At 49.4% G+C, this 18,841-nt stretch overlaps 1 long non-coding RNA gene across 2 annotated transcripts; it reads left to right on the top strand.

The window, feature by feature from the left end:
* Positions 1-225: 225 nt before the first annotated feature.
* Positions 226-9,335, top strand: LOC137778019 (uncharacterized). 2 transcript variants are annotated; one of them, XR_011076706.1, is made up of 5 exons: positions 226-379; positions 2,253-2,397; positions 3,817-5,169; positions 5,403-5,589; positions 6,591-9,335. It is a non-coding gene; the product is annotated as an uncharacterized lncRNA (long non-coding RNA). The 2 variants fall into 2 exon arrangements; XR_011076705.1 differs by having other exon boundaries at positions 2,253-5,169.
* The last annotated feature ends 9,506 nt before the right edge of the window (positions 9,336-18,841 follow it).

The raw sequence follows: 18,841 nt of genomic DNA, 5'->3' as shown, positions 1-18,841 counted from the left end.
GGAGCGCCGCGGCCGCCTGGGCGTGTGGCCTGGGGTGGGCATTTTTGTGTTGTTTAAATGCCAGCATTGATTGCTCACTCCTTTCCCAAACATGTTTCTAATTTACCCGGTATCTCGTCTACGTGAAAAACTCAAGAACAACAACAACCAAAGAATGCATACTTAACTTTAGTTACCGGCTGAGCAAAAGGGGTTTGACACCAAATGCAGTTTTGTTCCAGAAACCTCTGGGACTGGGGCAGAGCAGCCAGCAAGGGCTCTCCAGAGGCTACTCACCGGTTAGGACAGAGGCACGTGGAAACAAACACACCGAACCTCGACCCTGGATAGGCTCTTGCTAGCAACCAACAAGCCGGCAGCTTTCCGCTCCAGAGGACTGGTTCGTTTCCGGCCAAGTTCAGGAGCTGGTGCCCGAAGAGGGTGCCGCGCGGGACCGCGGAGAAGCCACCCGCGGCCCTGGGCAGGCGGCGGGCTCCGGCTTCCCGCCTGGCCCCTGGCTACGTGCGGCGCCCTGGGGAGCAGAGGCGCTCGGATGCGGATGGGGGGGAGGGACGGGGGGCGATCCGGGCGCTCGGGGCAGCAGTACCCGCACCGGGTGAAGGCGGGGAGGCAGGGGCAGGAGGACGAGGAGGGGAGCAGAGGGAGAGTCCTGTCTGATGGGGGTGGCGGGGACGGCCCCTCGGGCTTGGGTGAAAGCCTGACCGCCACAAATAGAAGTCATCAGCGAAGAGACCTAAGGATGCGTTTGGCTGCGGGGAGGTCTCTAGGAGACAAAGCTCCTAATCCCGGGGTGGGGGCTGGGATGGGAACCCGGGGCGGGGTGGGGGTGGGGGTGAGGAGTGTCTGATTGACAGCTGGATTCTGTTTTTCGGACCAGAAAAAAAAAAAAAAAAAAATCCCCTGGCCCCTGGGGAGATTGCTCAGTCACTTTTCTCCTGCAGGAAGCTGCTTCTTGTTGGAGCCTCCTGGGATTGGCAGAGTTAAAATCCTTTAACCCAAGATGCCTTGGGCCTTTTGTTCCGCTCTGACAATGGAATTGGGTGGAGGGGCTGGGAAGGCAAGGAGCTAGGTCTGGGGTGTATCCGTGGGGTGGGCGTCTGGTGAAGCTGTGTTCAGTCACAGGGTGAAAAAAAGCGATTTGGTCGTGTGTGTGTGTGTGTGTGTGTGTGTGTGTGTGTGTGTGTGCGCGCGCGCACTCCTGCGCGCGCACGCGTTGGGGGAAGGTGTAAGGAAGCCCAAGGCACGGGCACCAGCTCGTTAACACGTGTGTATGAGAACCTGCTGTGCAGCTCAGCAAACCTTTAATTACCCGGGGAGAACTTCCAAGGCTGAGAACTCAATATTGGTCCCTAAAAGGTTGGATAATGGGCTTTTCTTGCATCGCAATCCAAAGGGACAGATCTCCGACTCCCCTGGGCTCCCAGATTCTTCTAGATGTTTTGTCTTCTAAAATTCTGTGCTCCCATGGGACAGCACTTAGTTAAGGACCCTCAGAAATGTAAACCCTTCTGTCATATTAATCATCTTAAAATCTTTGCTTTGAACCTATCATGTCCTTGAGTCATAATCGTCAGCAGCAGCCACTCCAATTCATAGGACTTGGAGTGACAGCCTTCAAGCCCTCTCACCATGCAGAATTTTCTCCTCCCACTCCCCATGTGCATCCTCCCCTGTAGCCAGCCTGGCCCCTCAGGGTCCCTTGGTATATCTTGAATTCTCCAGCCTCCCTATCTCTGGCCCTGCAGTTGCATTCCTGGCCATCTAGCTGGTCACTTCCTTCTCCATTCAGTTCTGGCCTCAGTCGGTCAACATGCATTCACTGAGAGCCCCCTAGGTGCAAGGCATATATCCCCTGGGAATATATCAGAGACTAAGACAAATGCCTGCCCTTAAAAGATTTTTTTGCCTTAATGGGAGGGAATAAAGCCAGACAATTTCACATGTTGATAAGTAGCTAATCAATGTGATAGAGTTGTGGTGGGGTGGGGTTAGTGGGTGCTGCTTTATTTGGTTAGGAAAGGCCTCTTTGAGACCTTCTGGGCAGGAAGAATGCTCCAAGCAGAAGGGATAGCAAGTGCAAAAGCCCTGAGGCAGGAATGCACTCCGTTAAATTCAGGAGACACCATGAAGGCCATTGTCCCTGGAGCAATGTGAACAAGGAGATTTCAAGGGCTCTTGAGACATAGGCAAGGACTAGACCATCATGTCCTCACGGGTCAAAATAAGGAGTGTGGGTTTTATTTTGGTTGCAGTGGGAAACCTTTGGAGGATTTTACGCCGGGAGAGAAGAGATTCCACTTACCCTTTAGAAAGATCACTCTGGCTGCTTGGCAGAGCAAGGAGTAGGAGCAGAGGAGAGCAGTGAAGATGCGGTTGCAGGCGTCCTGGCAAGAGGAGGTAAAGGCAGGGTTGTGGCTATGGAGATGGTCCTATGACAGAAGAGAAGAGTCAAGGATGACACCTCCATTTTTAGGATAACTGGGTGGACAGGATGCCCGTGTTAGGGGGGAAGGGTAGATCAGCCGTTCTGTTTTGGCCATACCAAGACCAGTCAGACGTCAGGTGGATATGTGTAGACAGGTTTGAGTCTGGAGTTCAGGGGCATCTCTCCTTCACATTTAAACTTGAGATCTAGCATATATATGGTATTCAAAGCCATGGGCCGTGGGACAATTCCACTTAGGGAAAAAGTAAAGCTAGAAGAGAGAGCGATGAGACTGAAGCCACTCTAACATTTAGAGGTCTGGTAGAGGAAAAGTGAGCAGGCGAGGCTGAGACAAACAACCTGCGAAGCTGGAAGGAAACCAAAAGATGGTGATTCTAAGGAAACTAAGCAAAGGAAGTATTTCAGGAAGGAGGATGCATCAGTTAGCTATTGCTAGGTAAAAAACAACCATAAAAATCTCAATGGCATATAACAGTAAATATTTATTTTACTCACGCATCTGGGAGTCGGCTGGAGGTCAGCTGGGTGAGGCTGACCTTGGCTGGATCTGAGTCTGCTCTAGATACATGTCCCTCATCATCCTTGCACGGGTAGGCCAGTTAGGGCAGGTTACCCCCTGGTGATAACATTGGCACAAAGAGGCAGGTGGAAATGCCTCCTAAGGCCTAGGCTTAGAACTGTACCATGTCACTCCTCCTACATTCCATTGGCCAAAATGGGTCACGTAGCCATGTCCAAAGTCAAGGAGCAAGAACATATACTCCACCTCTAGTGCAAAGAGGGACTGCAAAGTCACATAGGATAAGAACACAGGGAGGAGTGACAAGAATTAGGACCAATAATTCAATCTACCATGGAGTGGCCAAACATGTTCAATGCCATTGAGAGACCAGACGAAATTGGGACTGTAAACTGGCCACTAATCTAGTCAAGATGGCAGTCACTGGCATCCTCATAAGAGCGATTACAAGGGAATGGTAAGGATAAAAGCCCAGCTGGAGTGGGTGGAGGTGAGAGGAAGGTGAGGTAGGGAAGTGTGAGTATATAGACAACTCTCCCAGGACCATCTGCCCTGCAGAGGGGCAGGAAAATGGTGCAGTAGGAAACGGGCTAAGGCTAATATGTTTTTAGATTGAGGGATATTAAGTCCTGTTTGACTTCAGTGGGAAAGATAGAGTAAAGAGCCAGAAATTGATGGTGCCTGAAAAGAAGGAAATACTTGCGCTGGTGAAAGGGGAAGGGGCCCAGGGCACAGATGGAGGGATTGGCCACAGATGGGTGGAGGAAACGCAGAGCTGCAGGCTTTCTGGTGGCTTTGGTGGGAGGAAGAGCAGGCAGTCGGTCTGTTTACACCTATTTTCTCTGTGAAGGATAGTCCAAGGCCAGGCTGAGAGTGAAAGAGGAAGGGGCGTTGAAAATATGAGGAAGAGGAAAAAGTGTGAAATTGTTGCATGGTGGAGAGAGAAAAGGACTTTTCTAAGAAACAGTAGTGGGATTGTCCAGCAGTTCAAATGCCCATTGGAAATTTATGGTCATAAATCTGATGTGAGTCCATCCACAGTAACTGGGTAATTTTCTTTTTCTTTTTTTCTTTTTATAAATTTATTTATTTATTTATGGCTGTGTTGGGTCTTCGTGGCTGTGCACAGGCCCTCTCCAGCTGCGGCAAGCAGGCTTCTCACTGAGGTGGCCTCTCCTGTTGCGGAGCACGGGCTCCAGACACGTGGGCTTCACTAGTTGTGGCACGCAGGCTCCAGTAGTTGTGTTTCGCAGATTCCAGAACGCAGGCTCAGCAGTCGTGGCCCATGGGCCCAGCTGCTCCGCAGCATGTGGGATCCTCCCGCGCCAGGGCTCGAACCCGTATCCCCTGCATTGGCAGGCGGATTCTCAACCACTGCGCCACCAGGGAAGCCCTAGCTGGGTAATTTTCTTCAGCGGTGTTCATCTAGTCGGTTGCAGGTGTGAAGTAACCAGTTTGATTTAACCACAGCTGGGTTTTCACCAGGTGAATACGATGGAGAGAGACCGGTGTAAGGAGTTAAGAGCGTTTGCAAGGGAGATTTTCCATGCCAGATCATGGACTCTCAGCTGGCTGATACGTGAAGACCTGAGGGGAGACAAATAGTGAAAAAACAGTAGAGCGATGGCCTGGAGGTCTCAGGTGGGAGAGCCAGTACACTGGAAGGACCAGAGTGAGTGAGCTGGTGGGCTGGCACGTAGTGGGATCTTCGAATCTGAGATTTTAGACATGGTGTAGATATTCATGGTTCCCAGGTCTAGGGTATGACCAGGAGACGAGGGTGGGGCAGGAGATGTATTGCTAGGGCTAAGGTAGTCAAGCGACTCAGGGGCTAGGGTGTTGGGCGAGTCATCAGCACTGATGCTGAGGTCACCAAGAATGATGACAGCGGAGGAGAAAGAGCCCAGTGCTGAAATCATCAAGGGACAGAGGAAGTAACCAGAAGGATAATAAGGTGACCCTAATGAGAAGTGGTGGGTAGCAAGCTCTGCTGCCATGTATTCCATAGGAGCTGGGTTTTTGAAGGAAGAGTAAGAGCCAGACTGGAAGCTTCAGTGGTGAGCGAGGAGACATCTCCAGGCCCTGAAGCATGGCCTGAGGAGCGAAGAGCCTCTGCTGGAGAGGGCTGTGGAGCAGCAGGGTCGTCAGGGGTCAGACGGGCTTCAGGAGGAAGGAAGTGAGGGTCCCAGCCTTGGAGGAGATGGCGAGTAGAGGCCGGGGGAGGGCGTGGGAAGGCAGGGAGGGCTGGGGATGGGGCCGAGGCCGGCGGCCCTGAGGCATGATAGGATGGCTCTCCCGGGCCATTGGTGGCCCCCGGGGAAGGTGTCGGCGCAGCCACAACTGGCCCCTTTGGGGAAGCTTCCCAGATTGCCCTGGCCTGGAGGGGGACTTCCTTTTCCAGGAACCCCCATAACTTTGGTTGCTCATGTTTCTCAGGCCATATCATCTACTGCCTGGTGTCTTCATCGTTCTTCTTCCGTGTGGATTTCTTATTTCCTCAATTAGAGGCAAGTTTGGGCAGAACCCCAGCTATGCCATTTTTGCACGCGCTCCAGGCCAGCACAGCACCTGATACGTAACGGGCCTTCAGAAATGTTTGTTGCTGGAGTTGGATACAAATGCGGTAATGGTTTCCCTTTAAGGCCAAGAAAGGGGCCTGTCCCGGGGGTGGGGGGGAGGGTCCTTCTGCCCGATGCCCCGCCCCCGCCCCACCCCCACCCCCACCCCCACCCCCACCCGGGCCAGCTGCAGCGGCCGCCCCTCCCCCCTCCCGCAGCCACAGCCGCTGATCCGAGTAACCGGACGCCTGGGCCCGCTCCCCCTCCCGACCCAGGGCTCGGCGGCCAATGGCAGTGGCCCGAGCCTCCTCCGGGAGCCGCGGGGGCCCTCCCGGCGCCACCCGGCCAGGCCGGGGCACCGGGAGCGAAGGCCTGCCCGGCTGCGAGCCCGACCTCCAGCTCCCGCTCCCGGCCTGTGTTCTCCGTGCCCTGCGTGCTCTGCCGTCCGCCCGGCCCAGCCCAGACACACCCGATCTCTGCCCCGACCCGAGCCGGGGAGGTCAAGGCTGTGAAAGGGGACTGGGCGATCGGCGCAGAGCCGGCACCCAGAGGGCCAAGCCGGGACCCATCCCCAGCCCGGGGAGTCAGGACACTCGGGTTCTTGGGCGTCGGACAGGCTGAGAGACCTTGGGCAGTGGTGGAATCTCCGAGCCTCCATGTCCTCATCTGTGGGTGACGCTAGTCCACCTCCTAGTGGGGCGGTGTGAGGACCTATCCAGGCGAAGGGTGTGCAAGTCCTCCTGTATTAGCCAGAGGACAGGACGAACCCCAGTCATTGGGACCTGTCGCCGCCGGCCCTGCAGCGGACGAAGACGGCAGCTCCGACTCCCCACCATCCGGGTCCCACCCACCATCCAGGGAATTCCTGGGTTCAAGGGAAGAGCCTGACACAACTTTCCTTAAGACCCCAGTCTGGGCGTTTCCTGCAGCTCCTCACTCCCAAGGCAGAAGTTGGCTGGTGGAGTTTAGCAACCCCCAGGGAAGGGAGCGGGAAATAAATGCTGGGCTGGAAGGATGGAGCACAGGCACCTTTCCAACCACCTATTTTATCTCCTGTGCTTACTAGAGTGGAAGACGTGTGAAGAGGAAGCTCTCACCAGCAATGCCTTTTTCCTCCTCCAGTGATTACAACTACACACTCCTGCCTGTTACCTGCCACAGGCTACAAATACTCAAGTATTTATCTGTATACCTTTGCTCCTGGTACCTTAAAAAAAGCTAAGGAGAGCTCAGAAAATACATTATAGTCTGAAAGAAAAGGAAGAGAGGAAGTCTTTGTCAAGGATGCATTATTTTAACGTTCACAGCTTTCCCACATCATGGCAGGGCGTGGGTCACCTATGGTGATGAGGACACAACAGGGGTGCCCTGAATCTTTGCTTCCATGTCCAGTTCCTGAACAGGCTCCCAAGTAGGTTCTGGAACCTGCAGCCTTAGCTCACGCCATTTCCCGCACTGGGCTGGCAACCCTCGGGCACCTTGCCAGGGCACAGTGTCACATGGTAAACTGCTCTCTCTTCCCTGGCACTTGGACTCCAGGGCCCTGCACCCCAACAGGCCCTCTGCCCCAGGCAAATCCAAAGGCAGGATGTGGTCAGGGAGTCTGAGAGGGGGTCCTTAAGCAGGGAGGGGTAGAGGCGCCCACCAGCCCAGGCCTGATGTTCTGCGGGCTTCTTGAATTCATTCGCTTCCAGACCTTTTCAGCCTTGCCAAGCCCTGTGTGAAAGATCAGAACAGCTGGAAATTTCTAGCAGGAGAGTGCCAGGTGCTGAACATGTCTCAGTCTGACTTAGAAACAGTCAGGGGCCGGGGCTGTTTGGGGTTGGCATTCTTGCCTTTGCCAGACAGACAGGAACCGCTCTCTCTTGGAAGGCACTGCCACCCCCGAGCCTGGGCTGGAGCTGCAGTAAACCCAGGACACCGGGCTGGGGACGGAAACCAGGAGCCTCCTCCCTCCCAAGCCCCAGGAGGACACAAAGGGCCTCCTCTCCTGGCGAAGCAGAAGGGGACGGGCTGACCAGGGAGGGCCGGACCATCACCCAGTCAAAGCCAGGCGGCTGCAAATGAAACACAGGCCTAGAAGGCTCCAACAGGCACTCTGTCTTTCCCAGAGCCAAGAAATCCTGGCTAGAAACTTGACTATGGAGTAAGGCAAGGCACCAGGAAATACTTGAAACGAGGCGAGACCCCTGGTAATGTTGGACTCCTGACAAACAAGGGGCTGAGCCAAATGCTTTTCCCCCACCTGGCCCAGACACAAAAGTTGAGCTGGCCAGAGAGGACCCAGGGGAGGTGGCAGAGGAGCTGGGGAGGGACCCAGCAGGAAGAGGAACCCTGGCAGCAGGGTCATTTTTACCCTGCTCAGACAGCAGAGCTCTCACACAGCAAGTCTGCAGAGGGGAGAGTTCCCACTTGGCTTCACACAAGGCCAAGGTCACTCAGGCCCTCTGGAGGCTCTCACGAGGGGCTCTGGAAACTGCAACGCAACACGCAGAGACCAGGACCAGGCTGCAGGAGCCAGCTCCCGTTTGGAGGAGGGGAGTTTGTAGGGGCAGCTGCTGAGGGAGCCCAGCACCCCGCCCCCAGCCCCAGGCTGTGGCAGGACTGAGCTTCGCCCTCAGGACTAGCTCAATCCTTACATCGCAGGCTCAGCCTGCTTCATTTTATTTTATCTTATTTTGAAAATTTTATTTATTTATTGTTATTTTTAAGAATATTTATTTATTTGGCCGCGCCGGGTCTTAGTTGCTGCACGCGGGATCTTCACTGCCCCATGCGGGATCTTTAGTTGTGGCATGCGGGCTCTTAGTTGCAGCATGCAGGATCTATTTCCCCGACCAGAGATCGAACCCGGGCCCCCTGCATTGGGAGCGCGGAGCCTTAACCACTGGGGCACCAGGGAAGTCCCAGCCTGCTTTATTTTAAATACATCTACATAGTAGCACATGTTATGGGTAAACTTTATAAACCTACTAAGGAATGTTCTTTTATTCATATTTCTCATAATACGTGAAGGGAGGGTTACTTTAAAAGTTCCAGAATTAAAGAGAAAAAGAGAAATCATCCTGTGTTGAGGATGGACTCGGGGTCTCAATTTTCTTTATCCTTTGCTGGATCTTGAAAAAAAAAAAAGTGTTCCACAGCACGAAATCTTCTTAAAAAAAAAAAAAAAGCTAGAACATGCTCTATAAAAAGAAATTCAGACAAAAAGTATAAAGAAAAGAGCAAAAGTCACCTATTAATCCCACCCCCCGGTGATAGCCCTGATATCATTTTTGTGTATTTTTCCCAGACTATTTTCTATGCATGCAGATATATATTTTTACATGAGATACAATTATTAACATCAGAGTGTCTTCTCCTTCTTCCTCCCCATGCCCACTGCAGAAAATCCTGAATATGCCTATTTGGTTTCCCCTCACCTCTCTCTTCCAGAGAGAGGAAGAATTATCACTTGCTGAGAAGAGCTAAATTGATCTACATAATAAAGGAATGCAGTGGGACGGACCGAGTTCCAGAGTAGGGAAAAGCCTTCTGGACTAGAGTTCAGTAGAGTGTTCAGATTGTAGCACATTCGAGGCTCTGGAGCAGCTGCAGGGTGTAGAGAATTGGCCTTGGAGGATGGGCTTCTGAGATGGGCTGATATGGTTATGACCTGGAGCCCTTTTAATGTTCTTCCAGAGATGTAATTAAATAATGGAATTTATTTTGTATTAATTTTGGCTATTAAGCTATGCATTAAGTCCATATAGAGACTGAAACTTATGGTCTCCCCTCTCATTTACAAGGGTTATGTTTTTTAAATATGGGGACGCACTATATTTCCTTTTTATATGCTTTTTTAAAAAATTAAGTTTCATGGTCGAGTCAATAAATGGAGATATTTGTTATCCTCTTAAACAGCTGTATGGTTGTCCTTCATTCATCTTCACCATAATTTATTTAACCCGTCCCCTGTTGATGATCATTTATGTTATTCCATGTTCACTGTTATCAACAATTACCCAGAGGCTATCCCTATGTGTATACATCTTGGCACTCTTGCTGAATTCTTCCTTAGGATGTATTCCTGAAAGTATAACTGCAGGGTCAAAAGAAAAGAACATTCAAATTTTAGTGCACAGTGCCAAGTTGCTCTCTGTAAAGACTGAACAAATTAAAACAACCACTTACAGGGGCGGATTCTGCTCTTGAGTGTAGTGCTGTTGGCAAGGGAAGTCCCAGTGGGCCAAGCAGCCAGAGATGCTCTGGGAAAGAGCTGAGCTGTGGCACAGGGTAGGGCAAAAAAGAGGGGTCTTCCAGGGAACATGGTAAGAAAGCCAGTGAAGGCTCTGTGGAAATTACTTTTGCTACCCAGCATCCCTTCCCTGGGGGAATCACCTTCCCCTCCACAGTACCCCATTCAGCCTATGAGCTTTGGGTGGTGCTGACCTCCTACCTTCTCCGAGACCCCCATCCTGGGCTGGCTGCAGAGGTGACCATATGACTGGAGCCAGATCAGTCAGAAGTCTCCATACCCTGATGGGGGTGATGGGTCCAAGCCAGGAAGAAGTCTTTCTTGCTCACTGAGCATGATGTGACACCAGAACTGGCAGTGACCCTCTCCTCCCATCCCATGCAGATCTGAGCGATGGAGACAAAACCTTGACAGCCTTGCAAAGCCCCAGGACCTAGCCATGTTTGAAGGTATGAGGCCCATCCCGGGCTTTTTGTGTACCACCAAAAGTCCTTTCTCCCCCTCAAATTGTCATGAGATTTTATTTTTTAAGCATTGGTTTTTTTTTTTTTAAATGAGGTAAATTTCACATAATATCAACCATTAACCATTTTAAAATGTGCAGTTCAGTGGCGTTGAGTACATTCACAATGTTGTGCAACAGTTGCCTCTATCCAGTTCCAAAGACATTTTCATCACCACAAAAGGAAACTCCATACCCATCGAGCAATCACTTCCTATTCCCTCTTCCTCTCAGGAAGTTTCATATAAGTGGAATCATACAACACGTGATGTTTTGCATCTGGTTTCTTTCACTTAGCATGCTGTTTTCAAGGTTTACCCATATTGTAGAGTGTTTAAGTACTTCATTCCTTTTTAAGCCTGAATACTATTCCCCTGTAAGGAATATACCACATTTTGTTTGTCCATTCTGATGGCCATTTGAGTTGTTTCTACATTTTGGCTACTATGATTAATGGTGCTATGAACATTCATGTGTTCGTATTTGTTTGAATGCCTGTTTTCAGTTCTTTGGGGTATATACTTAGGAGTGGAATTGCTGGGTCACTTTGTAATTCTATGCCCATACATTCTACATTCTTTTTCTAGTTTAAGCCCACGTGAAGTGGGTTTCTTTCCTGGGCAGCCGAAGGAGTCCTGACTTACTCAGGCCTTGAAAGACGAACCAGCCTGGCCGAAGTGGAGAGCAGGAAGGAAAAGTGTTCACCCTGGAAAGGGTAGGCAAGCAGCAGCAGAGACATGGAAAGAGAGCAGGGAGGAAGTACATTCTCGAGTGGGAGTGCCACATGAGAAAGTCTTTTCTGGACACGTAGCCGGGCCACACTGTCTGGAAGACCCACAGAGACGAGGAATCTTAGAGCAGTTGCTTTGGCAACCCAGTCTGTGAGAGGAAATGCCCTCCTTCCTCTTTTTCTTCCTCCCCCCACCCCTTCCTGCCAACGCCTGTGCAGGATGCACCAACAGGGAGTAGTCTGGGTGGGAAAGAACACATTTTCCTTTTTAAATGAGAAAGGTTTGTTTCACCCTGGGCCTCCCGCAGCTCAGCCAGGGATCGATTTCTCCATGGCGGTGGGCCACAGGTCGGCCCTCAGGACCACGTTTGAGAGGGCCAGCCACCTTCAAACCTGCCCACTCTGCCCGGGACTCCAGGCAGAGTGAAGCCCCTAATCCAGCTTAGAAAAGAAATCAGTGAGGTTTCTGCTCCTGTTCTTTCATTCCTACCACCCATCCCTCTCGGCACCCCGATGTCATCAGTCCCTTTGCGGGGACCGAACCAGGACAATGGAGATCTGTGTTTCTGCTCACTCTCATTGAAGTCCAATTGCTCACTCTAATTGAGATTCTCCTCAGAATCAGCATCTTCCCCCCCTGTGGAATGGACTACAGGTAGGAAGCAATTCTATTGACTCTCTTTGGTGTTGAACCCCTTCCGTGTGTGTCATGGTGGGCAAACTCCTGGGCAATGGAGGAAGAGGGGGGCTTTGGAAATATTAATAACCCAAGGCTCCTGACCCTGAGGCACATGCAGCTCAGTGGGGGAGATAGATGTGTACCCAGAGGAGACAGGGGGCAGCATAAAGCAGAGCAGACGACATTACAACGGTAGGGAAATTTGGTTTTAGATCCCTCCTAGGGAATATTTATTTACTTAGTTGACTACGTATTTTAAAAATTTAATCAAAGTAATACCTTCACATAGTTTAGGAGCTGAGACAGCAGCACCAAGTCGCCAGCCAGGTGAGGGAGCCGTCTTGGAAGTGGATCCTCCAGCCCCAGTCAGGCCTTCAGGTGACTGCATCCTCTGCTGACACTGTGACGAAAACCTTTCTGTAAGAGACCCTGAACTGCATCTGCCAAGCTAAGGAGAATTTCTGACCCACAGAAACTGTGTGAGGTAATAAATGGTTATTGTTTGAAGCAGTTAAGTTTGGAGATAATTCATTACACGACAATGGAAAACTAATACATAATGTTTGCTATTATTATTTTCTTGGGCTAGAACAAGGACGCCTTGCTCGTAGGTTGTGTATTATGAAATGGGCTGAGGACTATCCAGACAAGTTACAAAGCTTCATTTGAAATGATAAGTCTCACACCAATCCGAAGTATACTTCAGAAGCCAGTGGTCTCAGGGAGGCGATGCCTGGGCTGACAGACCTCGTTCACAGATGACCTCAAGTGCTCAGGTGACAAACATCCAAATGAGAGTTATGGGGCTATGGATCTAATGCAGTTCCCACGGTTAGGAACTGATCGAGCACTTTCATTAGAAAAAAACAGTCCCAGCTGCAGGTTCATTTGAGTCTGGCCCTTGTTTCCAGCGTGTGGAAGCTCGGCCGTTCCCATGAAAACATGGTGAAAACCTCTGCAGTATTTCCCGGCGGAATTGGCTTCCTTCCCTGTCACCAGGAGCTGGACAGAGCTGTGGGCACATGAGCAGCATTTCATCAGTTAATGTGAGCTCATGTCCAAGAAGTCCCCACCCCTCTCCGCTCTCGGTACCTGAGATTCTGGGAAATGTGTTTTATTTTCAGCCTCTAGGTTTCCTTGTCATTATGAGAACTGAACTCCTCAGAAACAGGTGGCCACGGGGGAGCTGAAAAAAAGAGGAAGATAAAGCAAGACCCACACAGCCTGGCAAGGAGATAGTTCTCAGCCTGAAAACTCCAGAAACCTTTGTCAAAAACCCACTGTTTGGGGGAATACGTTTGGTAGGGCTTCTCTCAGTGACCAAATGGTCAGCCCATTTGAACCCCCTTCCTTGAAAGAAATTTGCTATAAAACACTTCAAAGAGTGTTTTAAACACTTCTTAATTTTTTTTGCTACTTATTCCTTTCTTTTCCGGTTTTGCTGCTTGGAGACAGACCTTAGATCCAGCAGTCTCTCCCTCCCCATGGCTATAAGGATAAGCAGTTGAGAAATGACCACTTTTCAATTTTTCCATGTCCCTTGGGAAAAAAGAACACAAAACTCAAGTTTGAACCTTCTAAGGACCAAGTCCTTATAAGTCTTTCCTCCTCCAGCAGAGATCCTGAGAAGGTAAAGGAAACAAATCCAGCGACTGGTTATTTAAAAGCCTTCGCTTAGCATTTGATGAAGGATGCCTTTCGGATTAACTATTAAAATTGATTTCCAGTTCCCAATGGAAATTGAACATGTCCAGGCACTTCCCAGAGGGTAAATGAAGAAACCAATGTCGAAAAAGTTAAGTCTGGGTTTCTTAGAAATAACCCCAGTTTGTGTGGATAAAGGGACTCTTCCACAGACCCCTTGGCCTCCACTCATGTCCTCCTCCAGTGGACAATATCATGCCATAGCTGAAGGGTAAATGGTATGTGAATAAGGTATCTCTAGCAGCAACTTTAGACAGGGCTCACGATGAAAGAAAAGCAAAAATGAAATCAAAGTAAAACACTGCCAGTGCTTCTCTTGCAATTTGCATCATATTACCCATAATGACTTGTAATTTTACATTTAAAGCTATTATCTTTTGGCAGACACCTTGACTTTAAATAAGTGTCTGTTACCCCAAGGGGCTGCGACAAACCGTGCCTCGAATCCCACAGTAAGATCCAGAGTGAGGTTATCCACACGGGAGTACGGCCACCCGGGAAGGAACGCCACCAGCCTGAGGCCATGCCTTACTCCTTGGCCTGAGGCTGTCCCCTACATTGGCACTTACCATGGTCACTGCTTTGGTGACTGTCATCCTGCCAAAGGGCTTTAAGTTACCACCATCCATCTACTCCCACTTCTTTCTGCACAGAAAGAATTGGGTAGCTTGCCTTCTTCCCTCGGTTTCCCTAGGACTGTCTGATAAGCGCACTAAAGGATCATCTCTTGGTCCCTGACATCTAGGAACCTACATATGCTTAAAAACAGCAAGAAGGTCCCCAAGGAGCTGCTGGCAGAATGAGACGTTGGATGGATTCCAACTGGAGTGCCATTCCATAACTCCACACGCCTTTAAGTGACAGGAGACTGAGGAACGAGAGGGGGTTATCGCAGAATATTCTGATCTTCTTGTCAGAGCCTGAAAGCTCCTTGGAGCAAATAACTACACAGAAATTCAATCAGAATTTCATGCAGAAGCAAACTGAGGGGCTGGCTGGGGACTGTTTCTTCCCAGAACACATATTCTACACATTGGTAGGTACTGATATAGTTTAAAGAAATAGGACCATGACATAAAGTACACGGCCAGTGTCTGGCACACAGTAAGCCTATCAGTTCGCTCTTTCTGTTTAACTAACCAGCCAAAACTTAGTGGCTTAAAACAACAACTATTACTTAGCTCACTGCTCTGATTACTGCTCTGCAGCTGGGCATATTAGGCTGGCTCACTCACACTTTGCTGTCTGCTGCCCCATCAGCTGGGGGCTGGCTGGTCTGCAGTGGCCTCAGCTGGGGCAGCTCCTCTGCTCCAGGTGACCTGTCATTCTCCGGCAGGCTAGCCCGGCCCGTTCACCTGAGTGCCCGAGAGAGAAGAAGAAGGCACCTTCTTTCGAGGCCTAGGCTCAGAACTGTACAAATAACACCCACTGCTTTCTTCTGGGCCAAGCGAGTCACTGGGCAGCCCGAATTCAAGGAGCGGAGAACTAGCCTGTGACTCTTGCTGGGAAGGGCTGCAAAACCGTCTTGCAGAGCAGTAAGCATAGGGAGTGGTGGAGGGTTGTCGCCATTTTTGCCATCTACCGCTGCAGGTAGCAACAAACTCTGTGAGTGTGTGTATAATTTTCAAGCATTTCCAAAAGGAATTACATTACTGTGTTAGTTGACAAGCTAGGGTGAAAATATATATGGAAAAGCAACACCATCAGACTGCTAAGGAGGTAAAGGGTGACACCTTTGTTAATGTACTTGCTCCCTTGACAGCCAACAACTCCCTCCCAGGGCCCTCCTCTGATCCAGCCCCTCTCCCCCTCCCCTTCCTATGAGAACCCAGCTTGACCTTGCTCAAGACCAGAATCCTGTCCTCGGGACACTGGCATGTGGTTCAGGAGACTTTCTCCATCCTTTGGCTCCTCATCTAGCAATCCTCTTCGCTTGTGAGTTACTCAACTTCTCAATGGGGTTTCAGTCTGTCCAGGAAGAACGGAAGCTCTGCTCCAAGACTTGAGGGTTCATTACCCTGATGTGGAATGTTTATTTCCGTCTCATTTGGACGCTAGTAAGAGGTTAGTGACATATGGCCAGTGTCCATGAGACCATACTGTTCCTCGTTCTGGCTGGATATTTGGAGGCAAGTGTGAAGAAACCCAGCTTTGTCTCAATGTGTGTTGACTGGTTTCTGTCACATTTTCAGGTGGGACAAATCAGTTTAGCGATTTCCCTTCAGGGTAGTCAATGTATTCTCTCTTCCTTCTGATTCCCACCACCAGTGCCATTACACATATGTACACAATGCACTCATGAGAGCTGCATTGTTCTGTTTCCTCGGCAGAGCAGACACTGTCGTAGGCAAAGTCAGCCAAATGAGACTTCTAGGAAAGCTTGTTTCCCTGACTTAAAAAAAAAAAAAAAAAAAAAAAGAATGATGAACCCTTTGCCCTTCCTTCTTCTTCCTGTCTGGAACATGGATGTGAGACCAGGAAGTACAGCAGCCATCTTGTGACCGCGAGGACTAAAGTCATTAAAGTCATGAGCTGAGGATGGTAGAGCAAATGATAGAAGAAGCCTGGGTACGTGATGACTTATTGAAGCAGCTGCACCAGCCCTAGGATTATGTATGTTAGTGTAAGTCACTATTGGTTGGATTTTCTCTTATTTGCAGCCAAATTCTTTACTGATAACAGGCAGGATCCTCACTGGCTTCAAAGGAAGGTGGATTCACAGAAGCATAACTGAGAGAGCTGAATATTTCTAAACAAGTCCCAGGAATAGATTAGTTAGAGAAATCCTTGTCCATTTCAGGCTTCAGGTCTCCACTGTAACTTGCTTGGAAGGAAAATAAATCAGTAACAAGGAGAGTTAGAATGCCATCACCTGGATCATATTACATTTTATTAAATCTCAGATGCCATCCACTGTAAGGGGCATCATTATTTTATGTATCACTATGAAAGAAAAAATGTTCTCAAGACATGCCACTGATTATCAGATGTATTTGCTCCAATTTCAGAGATTTTAAAATGCAGGGGTTGGGGGGAGGATCTTAGAATCAGTGAAATATGGCAAATATTGGGACTTCCCTGATGGTCCAGTGGTTAAGACTTCACCTTCCAATGCTGGGGGTGCAGGTTCAGTCCCTGGTCAGGGAGCTAAGATCCCACATGCCTCATGGCCAAAAAACCAAAACATAAAACAGAAGAAATATTGTAACAAATTCAATAAAGACTTTAAAAATAGTCCACATCAAAAAAGGAAAAAAAAGAAATATGGCATATATTTGCTTCCTTGATTATTGCCTGCAGCCCTGTTAGGTCAGAGACCCTGCCTTGCTTTCTGCTGAGTCCTCCGTACCTGGAATTGGGCCTGGCACAGAGCAGGCTCCGTAGGTACTTGTTATTGAATGAATCAGGGGTCTAGTCCCTGCCTTTGCAGTAACTTGCTGTACCACCCTGGCTGAGCAAAGCATTTACCTTTCTCTGTACCTCTTTTCTCCATAATGTAGTTCAACTGAACCTCACCAGAACTGAAGAAATACAAAGCCCCACATAAATGCAAAGGGGACCCACACTCTGCATCACCATGGCGATGCCTCCCGGCGCGCCTCGGATGGATGCAGGAAAGCCTTATTCTCTACCATCCCTAGAAACCCATCTTTCCCCAGGGCCTAATTCCTTCCAAGGATCCAGGATTAACCCTTTCCAGCCAATTCTCTTCTGACACTTTGCCTGGGTTATTAAACGTACTCCTTGCAAATGGACAAGAGGTAAGGAAATATGCAAGATCCTTCCAGGAAAGAGATGGTATTTTGTAACTTTCCTGAATCTCTCCACGAAGATGACAGGCCAGTGTGCCATTGCCGCAAAATATTTTGAAGTAATATCAGCCTGCATGTCTCCGGGCAATAGTCTTTCCTAAACAAAATCTTGAGTTGTTGCAAGGCTCTGTGTGCCACCCTCCTGCTGAACACCTTATTCAGAAATAATGAAGAAAATAATAATTCATACATAATGAGTAACAAACACTCTGCTTATGTTCCCTCATTTAAACTTCAGCAAAAATGTGTGGGATAGGAAGTATCATTATCCCCTTTTTACAGGTAGGGAAACTGAGGCATGAAGATGTTAAGTCACAGTAGGTTGCAGAGCCTGGCTTTGAACCCAGGTGGGTAGCACCAGTGCTTCACTGCCTTGCAACTACCTTACACTGAAAACCTAGTTGATGCCGGGCTCTGGGCTTAGTACAGACACAAATAAAGCCTAATCCCTGCCCTGAAAGAGCTCCTGCTCTGGTAGAGAAGACAGTCCTGCTGGCAGAGATGGGTAAACAAAGGATCACAGGAAAAGAAAGAAAAAAGGCCTGTGCCTGTGGGTAATCAAGGAAGGCTTCACAGAGGAGGTGGCTTTGAGCAGGGCATTGAAGGGAAAGTAGGAGTTTGCTAGGTAGGCAAAGAGGGGGCAGGGCATCTCAGGGAGCAGAAGCTTCTTGGAGGCTATATGTGGGGAAAGGGAGGAGGCAAAAGGCAGGGCTGAAAATAAAGGAAGTGGCCCCAGGGGGAGGGAGTCTCCCTGCCTTGGTCAGGGAGCCTGAATAGGATTTACACAGCTAAGGGGTGGCCTAGCTTTGCATTTTAGAAAGAGCTCTCAGGTAGTTGCATAAGGGGTGATTGCGGTGGGAAAAGAGAGAACACAGTTCAGCACCGTAGGGGACATTGTGAAGTGGAGGAGAGAAGGGTGGACAGATATGTAGATCAACTTTGGCTTCAAGTGTAGGAGGGAATGGACATCCACGCCTACAAAACGCTCACAGTGACTGGATAGGCCTTCTGCATGTTCTTGTGGGATGACAAGGGTCTCTGGCAAAGTCTCTACTCCCACTTCTAAAACACCATCTCTCTGGGAATTCCCTGGTGGTCCAGTGGTTAGGACTCCGTACTTTCACTGCCAAGGGCCCGGGTTCAATCCCTGGTTGGGGAACTAAGATCCCACAAGCTGCACGGAGTGGCCAAAAAAAACAAAACAAAAAAACCCACCCTCTCTCTGAGGCCACCATTTCAGGGCAGCCATGGCGGGGCCACGCGCAAGCTGATGACTGAAAGCTGTCTGCTGAGAGAAAAGACTCAGGTAGACACAGGCAGTAGAGATGAGAGACCAGGACACCCCAGAGAGTGAAAAAGAGTTGGAGGGCGGGTAATTACAAAAAAAAAAGTTGAAGAGAATAGTTGCCTGAGAACTTTTCAGTTCCTTGAGGCCACACCACACTACCTGCAATCAAGTTTCATGCAGATTCCAGATTTCTAGTAAGTTTTTTTTCTTTCTTTCTTGTTTTCCTTTCCTTTTTTTTTTTTTTTAACTTAAGCCAACTTGAGTGAGTTTCTATTTCTTGGAATTAACAGACCCCTAACACAGCCTTACATACTGTCTTGTAATTTTCTTTTTCACTTTCTAGTTTCGCTTTTAAAATACAAATC

Source organism: Eschrichtius robustus, chromosome 15 (genome assembly GCF_028021215.1).
Source record: "Eschrichtius robustus isolate mEscRob2 chromosome 15, mEscRob2.pri, whole genome shotgun sequence".
Taxonomy (NCBI): domain Eukaryota; kingdom Metazoa; phylum Chordata; class Mammalia; order Artiodactyla; family Eschrichtiidae; genus Eschrichtius; species Eschrichtius robustus.
The sequence above is the reverse complement of the archived record's forward strand: the minus strand, read 5'-3'. Positions and strand labels throughout refer to the sequence as shown.